The sequence below is a fragment of the Acanthochromis polyacanthus genome, chromosome 10, assembly GCF_021347895.1.
Source record: "Acanthochromis polyacanthus isolate Apoly-LR-REF ecotype Palm Island chromosome 10, KAUST_Apoly_ChrSc, whole genome shotgun sequence".
Lineage (NCBI taxonomy): Eukaryota > Metazoa > Chordata > Actinopteri > Pomacentridae > Acanthochromis > Acanthochromis polyacanthus.
The window spans coordinates 21984309-22000920 of NC_067122.1; the positions used below are offsets into that span (position 1 = coordinate 21984309).

A 16612-nucleotide genomic window follows, 5' to 3' on the forward strand; every position below is an offset into this window, starting at 1 on the left:
TCTGTAGGGTCCAGGTATCGCCTCATGCTAACCAGAAGTGACACTTACCCTAGCCAAATGCAAAACTAGTAAAAACAGCAGTCAGACAATATTAGGAAGGAAAAAATGTCAGTGGCCTTCACCTGTAAACTCATTCCTGTTTTGGGGTTGTCTCATTGTTACCCCTCTAGTGCATCTGTTGTTAATTTTATGAACACCAAAGCAGCTGAAACTGACTAAAAAGCCCCTCAGGTACTTACTTGACCAGATCAGTATTCCACATGTTTGACTGACTTGATGCAATACTTAGATTAAAAAGTGTTCCTTTAATTTTTTTGAGCAGTGTATTTGTTTAGGCAAACTATCTGTCGCCTCACCGCTGGAAGATCCCTGGTTTGCGTCCTGGCCTGGGATCTTTCTGCATGGAGTTTACATGTCCTCTCTGTTGCATGGGGTTTCTCCGGGTACTCCGGCTTCCTCTCACAATCCAAAAACATGCTGAGGTTAACTGATGATTCTAAATTGTCCAAAGGTCTGTATGTGAGTGTGATTGTTTGTCTATGTGTAGCCATGTGACAGACTGTTGACCTGTCCAGTCAGCTGGGATAGACTCCAGTCTTCCCACAACCTTAATGAGGACTAAGCGGTGTATAGATTATGGATGGATGGATGGTTTGAAAAGCTACAGCACATACAGTAACTGCTCCTAAAACCACAAATTGTTGCTTTACATTAAATCCTGCCCACTGTATGAGTTATATCATGGATATTTGTCATGGATGCATCAATATTGCTGTACATGTGGTCCAATATATGAACATGAAATTTTCTTTTACAGAGCATAATACATTAAAAAAGACAGGCTACTTGGGGTATTATAGGAACAGTGTCATCATATAGTTTGTCCAACAGAACTGGTCTGACTCCATTATTTAAAGCACTTTAAGCACTCTATAAATAAAGACTAATATTTTGACATGTTGAAAGGGTGTCGCCTAATGATTGGTCAGTTTGCATTAATTATGTCCTCATTTTGAACAATGTTGTGTAAGAAAATGATCTATTTTAGTTCAACAAACTGAAAAATAATAAGTGAAGTCATAGATTTGTAGGGTTAAAGCTTTGTGCCTCTCTTGCATAAATGTAACCTTTAGGATTCATGTCACTAACATGAGCAGGAATGTGTGAGCCAGCATTCTGAAGGTGACGATCATTTTATTTTGCTTGTTGTTCCTTTTATTATTGCAATTCCAACTTTGAATTAATTTTCATTGCATTATTCACGTTTATATACACAAGGTAAGAATACACAAGGCTAAGTATCCAAGATGAGCTTTGAGTGGTTGATCTCTGAAACACTGATTCACCACAGCACAGCCATGTGAACCAGTGTTGCATATTTACATAGGACCTAAAGTAATCTCCTTTCACATCCTCTATGAGTTTATATCTACTGGGGTATTTTTTAAGTGTAAATATACAAAGATAATGTGAAGGTCAAAACTTCATCAGATCCGGTTGCCGCTCGAGGAAGTCATTGTGTTTGTACTATGGATATGAATCATAGACTGTATATAAAAAATATTTTCTGGTGTCTGCCTGCCATCATGTGGCAAAAACAAAACTCTGTTTATGTAGTTCTGTTTCAAAACTAGTGTGAATGTAACAGTCACAGATAAAATGTTAAGAATAATAAACCAAAAGAGGGAGAAAGGCTTCTAAATCAATATGTTTCAATCAAGCAATATATCAAAGTTTATCTGTACAGTCCTTTACGACGGCCCAAAGGGGACCAAAGTGCTTTACCAGTAATTATTCATATGATAGATAAATACTTGAAAACAACACAGTAACTGAAAACAGGAACAAACAATCTCATTTGGCACTCACACTTACGGGCAAATTTAGAATAATCAATTAACCTCAGCATATTTTTGGACTGTGGAGGAAACTCTAGTACCCAGAAGAAAACCCATGCATGCACAGGGAGAACATGCCAAACTCAATGCAGAAAGATCCCAGGAAGGCCGGGACACTAGCCAGGGGTCTTCTAGCTGCAAGGCGAGAGTGCTAACCACCACGCACTGTGCAGCTCATAAAATATGCAATAAAAACAATAAAATACACAGCAATAAAACAGCACTAAAACATAAACATCTAAAAAAAATAAAAGCAATAAAATGTCACCATGCTGCTAGGCAGGAAAAGTCGTTTTAAACAGGAAGGTTTTGAGTTATGATTTAAAAAGGCCTCTATCAGTGAAGGTGTACATGTTGGGAGCTCGTTCCAGAGCCTGGGTGCATCTATAGAGGACGGAATATGTCTATATGTTGTTTTAATATGCTAGAATAGCATATAAATATGCTCAGGCCTATTATAGTTGAAATAGAGCTGAGCATTTCCACGTTAGAACTGCAGTCCGAAAAAGATAGTCTCAGAGTTTTGCCGTTTGATAAAAAACAAATTAAATGAACCAGCCCTGTCATCGTGCAGACTGGGACTTTATGATTTGTTACTTTTCTCAGAACTACTTTCACTTAGAACATGTATGGCCTGATCACTCCAATATTACAACTTGTCATTATGTAGTACAGAGTAGTGCTACAGTGTTTGAGCAAAGTTGTGGGTGAGCTGCTGGTGTGCTTGAGCTAGAGAGGAGGGGTAGGTGTAGTTAGAGGCTGGGACTTCATAAATTCATACATTCCCAAGGCAATGATGGTGTAGAGTTACATTTAAGTCAATTTATGACAAGTGGGGAATATTATCAATTTAAATTGACACACAGAGATGAGTTTTTAGGGGTTTAATCAAAGACCAGAGTGGGACTTTAGAAGAAATAGTCAGTGATAGATTTAAAACACTCAGGTCAGAGGTTGCTTTCCTGATGCTTAAGACATTACTCCATCCACGTGTTAATACATGCATACTGTGTCTGCAGCTCGCTAATTGAGCCAGAATGACGACTTCCTTTATTCAACTTTTATCAGAAAGATGCTGGGACGATTCGGCCCGAGTGGAGTCATGCGGTGAACAGGACTGCAGCATGGAAGTGGAGAGGAGGATGATGAGGGAAGGGATGAAAACAGGGTCGAGTGGGGGGGTAAAAGCATGTGATTGCAGTTGGAGGAGATTCTTAAAGCAGGACTCTTTGTGTCTCGCTACACCGCCGGCTGACCGACTGTGTGGGCCTGACAAGCTGCAGAGTGAATACAGAGAGAGGCACTGAAACAATGAATGAGCAGGGCAAAGTGGCACATTTAACCCTGGAGAACCCAAGAACCCTTTCCTTCTTTGGAAAATTATGAACTATGCATTAAATGACTGCTATAAGTTCACTGAACACAAAAATATCAACTTTTTCAATTTTAACCCTTTATTCTCTAGGATTTGGGCTAAATTTGACCCATTGGGCTTTAGGCGTATCATTTTACAGAAACACAATAACCAAAACTGTCGATGCAAACTATTTTAAATCTAGGAAAATAATCAGTCAACCACAGAACTACGTTTAACAATGTTTTTTTCTGCTTTATTTGTTGCAAGTTAGAACTGGATTTCAAATGTACAAACACACTTTGGCCAATGGAAACAGGAACACAAAGCCAAAATCATGACTGAAAAAACTATCACATGGATCTTTGCATATTCAAAAATCTGTTCTACTAGAGAGAGGAACTCACACTAGACATTGTGGTAGTCTTTGAAACAGTTTCTTTTTTTTGTTGATGCAGAGAGGAACTGCACATTTTTCACAGTGCATTTCAGTTTTGAGGTCCTTGCACACAGCACATCGACGGCAATTTTCCTCCTTGACAGGCCAGTGGGCGATTTGGTCGAAACGAACATCTGCACTCTGATACACTCGAACAAATCTTTGTGGTGGCGGGGAGGAGGGGCCAGGAGTTGGTGGCCTACCCCGCTTTCTTGCTGTTCCAACTTCAACCAAGCTTTGAGCAACCAAACCCTGAAACTTGCAAAGTTTGAGCACTTTCGATCCAGTGATTCCCGGTGCCTGACAGTCATTCTGGTAAAGAAGCCATCCGTTGATCACCGCAACAGACAAGAAATGCCAGAAAAGTATCATATACCAGTGACGGGTCCTGATGGGAAATTTACAGCGTGCAAGATGCGCATCCAGCATGTCAACTCCTCCCATGGAAGTGTTGTACTCCTTGATGATGTTCGGCTGATCAGTGTTGGTGTACTCTTTTTTGGACTTGTCCCAGTGTCGAGCTTTTCCCAAAGGCTCTGGTCCAGCATATGTTGACATCAAAGTACTGCTTTTGTGTCTTGCCATTTCAAACAAACAGTGTTGGTGTTGGACTCGATTCGATAATCATAGGATCCACGGCCTTTCTTGGACAGGTCTTTGTCCATTATCAGGTTGCACTTTGACATGCGTTTTTTTTCACACAGTTCCTGTGTAGTAGATCCCCTTTACCAATAATCTCTCAATGAGGGGCATCGAAGTGAAGAAATTGTCCGCGAAAATCAGGAAATGTACTTTCTCTGCAAGCGAACGGCACATCTTCATCACTGGACAAGTCATTGGACGAGTCACTGTCTTGGGCAGAAGATTCACCTCTGTCACTTTCATGCGGTTGAAACAATTCATCAGAATCGCTATCGCTGTCTGATTCAGGGCCAAAGTCACTATCATTAGCTTGAAGTTGCTCCAATACTTGTGCTACAGTAAACTTTGCCTGTTGCTTTCACTGTCCTGAAAAGGGAGATGCCATACTCTCTGAAAAGATATAGGAATTTACTTTATTAGTGTCTGGCCCTGTACTACCAAGGTAACTTAGTAAAATATATTATTATGAATTTATTTCAGAGCTTTAGCCAAATAAGGACTGTCACCATTCTCCATCTACAAAGTCACTCAAAGAACCAAAGGGTCATTTTTGACCCATCGTTTTTTGAACTGGCTCAGAGTCGCTAATTTATCCAAAAAGAACATAAAACTTACTTCTAGGCATTCTGCAAGCTTACACTAAACAGATTTTTAAAAAATACACAAAATTACCAACCTCTGGTTTGCTGAGAAGATGATTTTGTTTGGGTAGATTTTCAGCTCAACAAAACAGCATGTGGTCACCCATCTTGTCACTATCACTCTGGCTCATGTCAGTTCAATGTTCATCCACTAGGTGTCTCTATGCAGGGGCCAGAAGTGGAACTCTGGGCTTTTAAAGTTAAATTTGACTTTTTTTTTTTTTTGTTCATTTTGGGTAGCAGCAATTAACAGCGGCCAAATTTGACCCCGTGGGTTCTCCAGGGTTAAATTTATACGGCTACAGTTCCTGAACCCAGTGTGACAGAAAGCTAGAACAAGACGCTGAAGTCAGAGTTTAAATGAAATGTTTTGGCTGATTTGATCCTGAATGCTCCACAGAAGACTGGAGTTCTGTGTTTACTGAAGAGAGTCTGTATTTTAGCTGTGGTTAATTTCAGCTTTCAGCAATTAATTTCTGCATTTCCTTGCAGTCAGACTGACTAAACATGTGAAAAGCTGAAATTTTTCACATGTTTAGTGAGTCTGACTGCAAGGAAATGCAGAAATTAATTGTATCAAACACATATTTTGCTGTCCTCTGTACCAAAATGTTACCTGAATAATCATTTACTGATTAATTGATCACAAAAAGAAATTTGGGCAGTTTCAGCCATGTACTGCTCTTAAAGGTGCCCTGTGGAGTTAGCTAGTTTTATGAACCAAAACACACTGTGTCTGCCTGTGAGGTTTAACAAATAACTGCATTTTCTACCTCATACAACATTTGAAAAGTCAGTTTTGTGAAACCATTTTAACAGTGCAGGTTACACTGCAAACAGTTGTTTCCAATGTTTGTGACTTGTGTCATGTCTATTTGTGACCTGCTGCTACAACTCAATGCATATTAAGCTCTAAGTGATTTGCCTTTTTTATGGGTTAGTTTAATTGTTTTTAAGAAACCCAAACACAAGGGAATATGTGCAGCAGCCGCAGAGTTCCAGAGCTCCACGTTACTGAAGGCGAATTCATGTTTTCTACATCTTTTTAACAGTTTTAGACTTTAACAGCGGACAGTAGACGTGCATGTGGTTATGTTCATACTACAATAGTACTGCTGCAGATGTTGGCTTTATCTCTGAAGGCTGCCTGTGACTTTCCCTGTTCACAGGAAGTAGCAGCTACCTCATAGATTGGGCTGTAGCACCATGTCAATGTGAATAGTCCCGTGGCATGTCGAGCACGGTGGAGAGTTTGGAATATCAAAATGTTTGGGCACATCGATGGAAACAAAAAACTTGTAATATCTCAGAAAGTATAGCAGCACAAGCAAAAATTTTAAGGGCACAAATCAGCACAAACGAAGCACTAACCACTCAGGCTGTTTGCTTGGATTTTTTATGTGGGTGGGGAGTCAGCTTCTGTCAGAGATTTCCTGATCGCTCACACACACCTTGTTTTGCCCTCAGGTACTTCATGTCCTACATATTTTTTTTCAGCTCTGTTGCAAATGAGTCATTTCCCTGTAGGTGTGGCTCTTATTCATCCTGTGGAAAGTACCTGAGCGTGTGAAGTGAAGATTGTGTTCTCAATCTTATGGCAGAACTTACTGTAATGTTTAAATGTTTTCAAAAGTTCAACACTATTTTAAACCCACGGGCCAACTATGAACATTATCAATAGGTTAAAACTGGCTCTCTCCAAACTATTTTTGAAACTGAAGAAGCCTCTTGGATGAGAGGCGAAACATCTTCGAGATCACAACAATAGGTCCAGTTGCCTCAACTAAGCCCTTCACCTCAAGATGACCTGGACGACTGAGAACCTTCACAGATGCAATACAGACATAATCTTGTCTTAGATTGTCAAGTAATCACACCAAGGAAACAGGTTTCTGTTCTGGTGTTTGTTTTTTAAATGACCTCTCATTACTGTTTTGTTCCTTCTTTGTTTCATCATTAGGGCTCTCCTTTCTTTTTCTCTTTACAGAAGTTTCCCAGTATGCGAGGCTTACCACTCTGCCAAACACACACACGCCCATGTACAAGCTTGAAATAAACCTGTCTTCAGGAATGCCGTCAGACCTGAATGACAGTTGATGATGAGCATTTACAAGAAGAGCAGCAGAATGATTTCAAGGAAACCGTCTGATAATCTTATCAATGTCAGCTTGTTGTGGGTGATGATTATGTGTTTACTTGAGACAAGTAACTGTTAAAATTCTCCAGTGAGAATAAGCGGGGATGTTGCTAAATAAATAAATAAATAAATAAGCCAATGACTCCCTACTTATATCTGCATGCACCAAGTAAACTCACATATCCCCAGTGGTTATTAGGTTATAAATCTATGAGGGAGTGTTTGTAATAATTTGGTTCATTCAATAAATTAATAGATTGAAATTAGAATGAAAAGGTACGGCTGACTACGTCTTGTATGTCTTCTCTTATCTGTCAGTTTTTATTCAAAACAGAACAACATGTGTAACCACATTCTGGTTAATGAGGAAACAAAGCACTTTTTATTCTTTTATTTTATTCAGAGAAAACTACAGATATTCAGTTACAGTAATTAGTGATCTAAATACAAATGAAACAAAAAAAGTTGGAAGTTTTTGGATCAAAGATGGCCAGTTTGATCACTGTAACAGTTTCACAACATCTGGACTACAAAGGTTTTTGTCATCCAAAAAGTGGCAGTCAGACTGTAGCATGTTGGTTTGAAAGTATTTTCTCTAAACTAAATTGTATGAGTCCTCTGGAAGAACAATTCTGACGTCTTGGAAAATTTTCAGCAAATTTGTTCAAACCTGCTTTGGATTTTTCAATTCTAAGTTCCAACCTGTTGTTTTCAACCGTTTCTTCCCAGATTGTACACAAAGCTTCACAAATCGAATCCTTGACTGCTGAGTCAAATTCAGAACAAGCAGTAATTTCCTTTCCACAGATTAAATGTTGATTTAATTTCAAGTCAGACTTCACTAAATCACTGAGATTTCCCGGACATTTTATAAAATCAGTGTTAAGATTTCGGATCTTCTGAAACTTCTTTTTCTTTTTCAAGTCTTCAAATTTCTTTTGTATTTCTGCCCAGTTTAGTTTGACATGGCCATTCTTTGATTTTACAATGTAGTGTTTCCAGACGTGTTGCCTCCATCTGCAGCACCTGAAGAGTACAAAACAGACTTCTGTCACATTCAGCCTATCTGGAATTCTTATCTGTCCTCTGCTTCTACAGACATAGTAAACAGAGTTTATGATGTTATCAATGAAACTGTCTCACCTCAGTCAGTAACGTTCAGTTGGACTGTGGAGGAACCTCTTCTGGTATTGTTCGTCCAGAACCACTCGTATACTTCAGTGCAGTGGCGGCTGGCCCATAGGGGGCGCTGGGGCTCCGCCCCACCAGCTGTGGAGGGGATTTTTTTTTATTACTATTTTTTTATTTTTTTTAATCAGCTTCAGTTTTACTTAATAGTATGTGTGTGCCTACATGTATTTTTAAATCATTTAAACAACATTAACACCAACCGACAACCGAATTTCCGCCGAACTACAGTATGTCATTCTCCCACGGGGCGCTCGGCAAAGCGCGCCTGCTTCAGTGTCTTCTCCGCAAACATCCGTCAGAATTACCGAGACGATACCATCCTGCCTCGGACACTTCGTCTCCTCCACTCGGCCCACAATCGATGGATCCTGATGTTCTGGAACTCCGTCAGATCTGTCGTATTCTGGGCCTTTCACAGTGATTACATTAAAATAGTTTTAATTTTTAAAACATTACTTTTTACAAGAAGAGTAACCAGGTCAATATATAGCTGGAAGGGAGCTGCAGGTGTTGCAGTTTTTTTTCCCCCTACTCGCCCGCAAAATCTGACTCACCATTACGCAAATGTGCTTAGGTTATGTGTCACTCTGTGGGCACTGTACCGGTTTTCTTTTGTACATTTACTGTTTTTTGTTTGTTTGTTTTGTTTTGTTTATTGGTTTTCGAGTTTCATGTGATTAAATAGCAAACAATAAACACGTTTTCCTGTTAAATATGATTAGGTAGTGAACTGTAAACAGGTTTCTCCTCCTCTTCTCATCCGTATGTCCCATTGACATGTTATTGTATATTATAATATAATTGTTATACAGTCTGTGGTATCTCAGCAGCACCAGTGTCTAAATTGGAGGAGATCCGACGCTACTCTCAGCTTCACTCCTATGAGGACGTCAGGACAGGGTGTAATCACCAAAGATTTTTCATATTCCATCAGTGTTATACACGTGTTAATAAAATAATTGTTCACTGAGAAAACTTAACGTATTTAGTATAAGTATAGTATATGTATAAAGTCATTTATTATTATTAGAAGCTGACAGTAGCGTATCTCCCCCGATGGCATTTAGACACTGGTGGTGCGGACATACGGACGAAAAGAGGAGAAAGCTGTCACCTAATCATATTTAACAGGAAAACATGTTTACAGTTCGCTACTTAATCACGTTTAACCCGAAAAATTGTAAAACAAACAAAGAAACAAACAAAAAGTACATATACAACAGAAAATCCGTAAAGTAACTGCGATCGTTTTTTAAAAAAAGGTTTTATAGCATAAAAAAATAAAAATAAAACAGAAAGTTCTACTCACAGTCAGCCAAAGCTATCAGGCCAGGTAAAAGCAGGACAAAGACGAAAAATTTCATCTTTGTAAATGTTTTTGAGATTTAACTGCTCCCCTCGCAATCTTGGTTTTAGCATGGTGGCTCTCTGTTGTAGCCGGCAGCACTGTAGAGGCAAAAAGCGCAAGGAGGTTGTCCCTAACTCCTTATATACATGTTTGAGGTATGACGTCCCGAGTTGACGTTCCTTCTTCACATCTCGCGATAGAAACAAGCAACCAGCTCAATGAAAACAAGCCCCATCGAGGTTTGTAGATGTTAGTTTGTTCCTCTTGACTACAGTATAAATATATACATTTATTTTTTGCAGTAAATTGACAGTAAAAGCATAAAAACATTCAATGATTTAAATTTTTAATCTCCGATTAAAATAAAAGACATGCATTATGCATAAGCAATAATCATTTGACAGTAAACAGTAAACAAAACTTTTAATAGCTTATATATGACGTATGACAGGCTACGTAAGTGGTTATCTTTAGCTGATTTGGTTGTTTTGTAGTGGTGAAACCAATGACTTTTCCTTATTTTTTTTTAGACTTGTTTAGCGTTATTGACAGAGAGAGACACTGAAGTGGGGGAGAGGACTGCAGCAAAAGGCTCGACTGGAACCGATGGCTAATGCTTCTGGGTGACCTGTTGAGTTACAGGGGTGCAGTTTGTGTGTGTGTGTGTGTGTGTGTGTGTGTTTGTGTGTTTGTGTGCGTGTGTACTCATCATGGACACAAGACTTTTTTTTTTCGAAAAAAAAAAAAGAGCCGGGTTCAGGTAAGAGTGTAAGATCAAATGGTCTATCAAGATAATATCGTAAGTTGGATCAATCTATCAATGTTTATATCTCTTATTAGATATAAAATGCATTGTTTGATTATTTGTCTTTAGGTTGACAGTACAACAAGAGAGAGAGAGGATGTTATTTATTTGTATTCTTATTGGTATGTTTTTTCATATTTATGTAATTTTTCATCTAGTTGAATGCAATCTATTTGTGTATGATTGTCAGTCCAAAGAGGGAGAGATGAAAAAGGGGAAAGAGAGGTGAGAGTGCAAGGTCAGGAAGAACCAGGTAAGAAAACAAACAGAGAATAGTGGCACACAAAACAACTGTTAAGCCGAAAAATAAAAACATCCATTCACAATATAATTTTACATATATGTCATAGAAGTTATGTGTTCTCTCCACACTAAATGTTTTCCAGAAGCACACTTAACAGATATCAGTGGACTTCATTCTAAACAGGACATCTTCATTACATTTTCCTAATTATCTATGTGCTTTACCATTTGCTTAATTTCACTATACAAGGAGGAGAACAGGGAGAGACTCAGGGAGATGAGAGAGAGCAGACCAGGGAGAGAGATGCTGTGCATCACATTTCAAGTCAAAAAATGAATCCAAGGTCCATTTTTGATGTTTTTGGTACTTAGTATAGGGGGCTGGTTTACTCCAGAAGCATATATGGTGTTTATGTGTATGTTGAGGAACTGCTGTATCTAATTCCCAGAAATTAGGGTTACGATAAGTTTCTTTTAAGATTCCAGTGCATTCCTCCTTTGCCGTGACTCAGCATTTAAACAACCTTTTTCAGATGGGATGGTTTAGTCACCGACTTTTTCAAAAAGTGTTATGCTTTTCTTTCGCAAATGTGGGAATGAAATTGCGTTAAAATGGACAAAACAGTGAAATTTATCTTGCCTGGCCGGGCACCTCTGGGTGCTCAGCACCCCTAAACCTCTGATCCTAGAATCACCCCTGGTCTGATCACTCAGCCACTGAACAGCATGTACCATAGTCTGCGCTGTGAAGCGTTCAGGGAACGTCGGTAAATATCTCTCGTTAAGCAACCAGGTGGGACCAGATGGGTGCCATGAACTTACAATGCGCAGGGCCCTGTATTTACTTGGTATCGGATCAATACCAAATCTTGCAGTATCGCACACCGCTAGTTTTTAGTGTTATTAGGCAACGGTCCCATTTTCTGTTTATATTTTTCTGGCATTTTATGCACTTTGATGAAATTATCATAATTTATTTACTTTGGTTGCGCTTTTTGTTATGTATTACACTTGAAAACAAAATCTGTTCAGTTGTGACGTGTACAACTGCAAAATTTATTTGAAAGCAGTGCATTGTTGGAATAACAACCGATGGAGCCCCATCAATGACAGGGAGGAAAAATGGACTGGTGGCACATGTTCCAAAAAAAATGGAAGAGGAGGGTGTGGAGGAGGCCATAGCTCTGCACTGCATTATCCATCAGCAGGCCCTTTGCAGCAGATGCCTGAAGTTTGACAATGTGATGTCAGTCGTTGTGAAATGCATCAACCAAATCAGATCCAGAGGCTTAAAGCACAGAAGGTTCCGTGCTTTTTTAGAGGAAATGGAGTCAGAATATGGGGATGTGCTCTACTTCACCGATGTACGTTGGCTCGGCAGGGGAAATGCATTGAAGAGATTTTTTGAGTTGAGAGCAGAAGTGAAAGCCTTCATGGAGAAGGATGGGGTGGCTGTTCCTGTGCTAAGTGATCCCAAATGGCTTATGGACTTAGCTTTTCTTGTTGATATCACACATGAACTTAATGTACTGAACAAGAAGTTACAAGGTCAGGGGCAACTTGTCAGTGCTGCCTATGACAACGTGAGAGCATTCTCCACAAAACTTGTGTTATGGAAAGCCCAGCTCTCGCAGACAAACCTTTGGCATTTCCCAGCATGCGAGGCACTCGTGGATGCAGGCACACCATTCAGTGGTGAGAAGTATGTTGAGGTCATTTTGAAGCTACAGGAGGAATTTGATCACAGATTTGCAGGCTTCAAGACGCACAGAGCCACATTTCAAATTTTTGCTGACCCATTCTCCTTTGATGTGCAAGATGCCCCTCCTGTGCTTCAGATAGAGCTCATTGACCTGCAGTGCAATTCTGAACTCAAAGCCAAGTTCAGGGAGGTGAGTAGAAAAGCGGACAAGCTTGGACAATTTTTGAGAGAATTTCAGTTGAAATGTTTTCAAAAGTTCAACACCATGTTTAACCCACAGGCTATGATCATTATCGATACTGATTTAAAATGTGTCAGTTTGAAGTTGTTGTCCTGTTGTTTATGTTTAGAGAAGTACTCTGTAAATAAAGTAAACTAATATATTGAAATAATATATTGAAATGTTCAAAGGGTGAGTTAATTGTTGTAGCTTAACCAGTACTCATTTTGCATTACATTTTTTTTCAATTACTTCATTGCTCTCTCTTCATTGTTCTCTTTTCTGTTGCTCTTTAAAATGTTCAAGAGATCAGTCCCAAGCCAGGTGATGGTAGCGATGACTACATTTATTAAAATAAGTCCAGGAACTTAAACTTTACAAGTGTACAAAGTTTCATGTTTTGAATAAAAACTGACAGATAGAAGAAGACATACAAGACGTAGTCAGACGTACCTTTTCATTCTGATTTCAATTTATTACAAACACACAGATTTAGAACCTAATAACCACTGCAGATGCATGCGTTTACTTTGTACATGCACATATAAGTAGGGAGACACTGGCTTATTTCTTTTTCTAACCCCAACCCTTTTTATCACGTGGTTTCCTTGAAATCTTTTCTGCTGCTCTTCTTGTAAATCTTCATCATCAACTCTGTCATTCGGCTCTGACGGCATTCATGCAGTTAAACCTGAAAGACTTCACGTTGTTACACAACCGCTGAATGGTACAAAGATGTATTCACCGCTCTACCTTGGCTGCAAGCCTGTGTGCGCACGTGTGTGCATATGTCTGTCTGTGTGAGAGAGAGATTGGCAGAGTGGTAAGCATCACTTATTGGGAGACTTCCATAATGTGAAAAACAAAGGAGAGACCTAACGATGAAACAAAGAACAAAAAAGTCATTTGGCAGCATAACACTTGAAATGAACCCATATTTACATTTTTTGTTCAATTGCTAACGAGCACTGGTCGAAACTGAAGTTACATGTTCAAAACTCTTAACACAGCCTGCATTTCCATCTTGCATCTCAGTTAAACAGTTAATCTCATACCCAAAACTGTTTCTCACCAACAAGACACTTCATACACGTCTCAAAATAAGCTCATCCAACCACAATACTAGCAAATAGTCTCACTTTGAAAACAAACACTGTCACTCTTAGCACCCTGAACTACAACACCAACAACAGAGAGCATTACTTGAAATAAATTTTTCAGGATTGATTGATTTCTTTTTAGATAAATCAGTGTTTTATTATAGAATAAGATCTTTGCACTTTGAGTTTTCTAAATTATTGTAATGTATTGCAAAAAGAATGAATCGGGAATGCAGCAGTTTACGTCAACAACATTTACATATTTTCTCTGTGCCTTTGCGTCGGTACTTTAGGACCTTACAAAAAATAAAAAGTTTACTGTAAACAAAGCAAAAAAAAAAGCAGAATCTCAGAATTCAGGGGGCAGAATAGAAATCAAGAGATAAAAGTCAAAAACTAACAACATGTACATGTATACTGTAACATTCACACCCTGTCATCTGCATTTGGCCACGTTTCCATCCACGTCACATCTGATGTCTTCTCTGGAGATGCATTGTGGCTAGAACCTTTTTGAGTGTCTCCTTTTTATGGTTTCTGATGAGGCCAAACACAGATCACCTGAATCGGTTTTCAGCTGACAACTACACTCAGCTGTGCAGTTTAACATGTACTGTATTTTATAGAATCAAATATTATTCTAAAACTCATGCTGCTCTGTCGTGATAGAATCTTTAGTATTGGTTCTATTCACAGTGTTTTTACAGATACCTCATAGCCCATTTATTATTCAGTAGGGAGCAGATAATAGCTTTCTTTATCACAGAGAGAAAATATGTCAACCAGATCCTCCTGTGACTTTCTGAAGTGACGTATTCAAGAAAAAGATGAGAAGTCTGATAATACAGTATTTACATTACCTTTGGTGATCACAAATGTTGCTAAATGGTTCAGTGGGCCACTTCTCAAACCAGTGGATCTCCAGTTACTGGTTAACAGAGGAATATAACACTTTTGATGATGGAGACACAAACCTATGAAATCACAGTCAGGCAGAAATAAATTAAAACTAATCATACATTTCCTGGTCTGAATCCAGAACAATCGGCTATTTGATCAAGTAAGAAAACCAAAGGTGTAATTAAAAACATAAAAAGAACAGCGCAGCATTTCAAGAACTGGAAAGCATCATTTTATTGTAGAGAGTTATAATAATGATACTGCTCACATGTCTGCTATTTGCAAATGAACTGAAACAGAAATATAAAAACAACAAGTTACAGTCTGAGAGAGAGTTATGACATGCTACTAGCCTATTTCTTAGCAAACAGCTGATAAAATCATGTAGCATCTCTGTTAACTATTTTTTTAGGCAAACTATCTGTCGCCTCACCGCTGGAAGATCCCTGGTTTGCGTCCTGGCCTGGGATCTTTCTGCATGGAGTTTACATGTCCTCTCTGTTGCATGCGTGGGGTTTCTCCGGGTACTCCGGCTTCCTCTCACAATCCAGAAACAGGCTGAGGTTAACTGATGATTCTAAATTGTCCAAAGGTCTGTATGTGAGTGTGATTGTTTGTCTATGTGTAGCCATGTGACAGACTGTTGACCTGTCCAGTCAGCTGGGATAGACTCCAGTCTTCCCACAACCTTAATGAGGACTAAGCGGTGTATAGATTATGGATGGATGGATGGTTTGAAAAGCTACAGCACATACAGTAACTGCTCCTAAAACCGCAAATTGTTGCTTTACATTAAATCCTGCCCACTGTATGAGTTATATCATGGATATTTGTCATGGCTGCATCAATATTGCTGTACATGTGGTCCAATATATGATGACATGAAAATTTTCTTTTACAGAGCATAATACATTAAAAAAGACAGGCTACTTGGGGTATTATAGGAACAGTGTCATCATATAGTTTGTCCAACAGAACTGGTCTGACTCCATTATTTAAAGCACTTTAAGCACTCTATAAATAAAGACTAATATTTTGACATGTTGAAAGGGTGTCGCCTAATGATTGGTCAGTTTGCATTAATTATGTCCTCATTTTGAACAATGTTGTGTAAGAAAATTATCTTTTTTAGTTCAACAAACTTAAAAATAATAAGTGAAGTCATAGATTTGTAGGGTTAAAGCTTTGTGCCTCTCTTGCATAAATGTAACCTTTAGGATTCATGTCACTAACATGAGCAGGAATGTGTGAGTCAGCATTCTGAAGGTGACGATCATTTTATTTCACTTGCATGACAGGTAGCCCGTGTTCGTTTTATTTTTTCACTTTCAGCTTTGAGGTAATTTTCACTGGATTATCCACGTTTATATACACAAGGTAGGAATACACAAGGCTAAGTATCCAAGATGAGCTTTGAGTGGTTGATCTCTGAAACACTGATTCACCACAGCACAGCCATGTGAACAGTGTTGCATATTTACATGGACTAAAGTAATTCTCCTTTACATCCTTCTATGATGTTTATGTCTACTGGGGTATTTTTTTAAGTGTTAAAAATATACAAAGATAATGTGAAGGTCAAAACTCATCAGATCCGGTGCCTCGAGGAAGTCATTGTGTTTGTACATGGATATGAATCATAGACTGTATATAAAAAATATTTTCTGGTGTCTGCTGCCATCATGTGGCAAAAACAAAACTCTGTTTATGTAGTTCTGTTTCAAAACTAGTGTGAAATGTAACAGAGTAAACAGATAAATTGTAAAGAGTAATAAACCAAAAGGAGGGAGAAAAGCTTCTAAATGAATATTTTTCAATCAATCAATCAATCAATCAATCAATCAGTCAATCAATCAATCAATCGGAATTTATTTGTATAGCCCTTTACAACGGCCCAAAGGGTGACCAAAGTGCTTTACAGTAAACAAGAAGAAAATAACTTGAAAACAACACAGTAACTGAAAACAGGACAAACAATCTCATTTGCACTCA

The 16612-nt window shown here is 38.7% G+C and overlaps 2 protein-coding genes and 1 long non-coding RNA gene across 5 annotated transcripts in view; 1 reads left to right on the top strand and 2 right to left on the bottom strand.

The window, feature by feature from the left end:
• The window catches only part of reep2 (receptor accessory protein 2), an 88384-nt gene that overhangs the window by 68102 nt on the left and 3670 nt on the right, over positions 1–16612 (top strand). The window lies entirely within an intron of this gene.
• The window catches only part of LOC127535702 (uncharacterized), a 56642-nt gene that overhangs the window by 20098 nt on the left and 19932 nt on the right, over positions 1–16612 (bottom strand). The window lies entirely within an intron of this gene.
• On the bottom strand, positions 7515–9748 carry LOC127535705 (uncharacterized). The gene is made up of 4 exons (XR_007944564.1): positions 9612–9748; positions 8503–8711; positions 8255–8380; positions 7515–8137 (listed from the first exon to the last, which is right to left on the bottom strand). It is a non-coding gene; the product is annotated as an uncharacterized LOC127535705 (long non-coding RNA).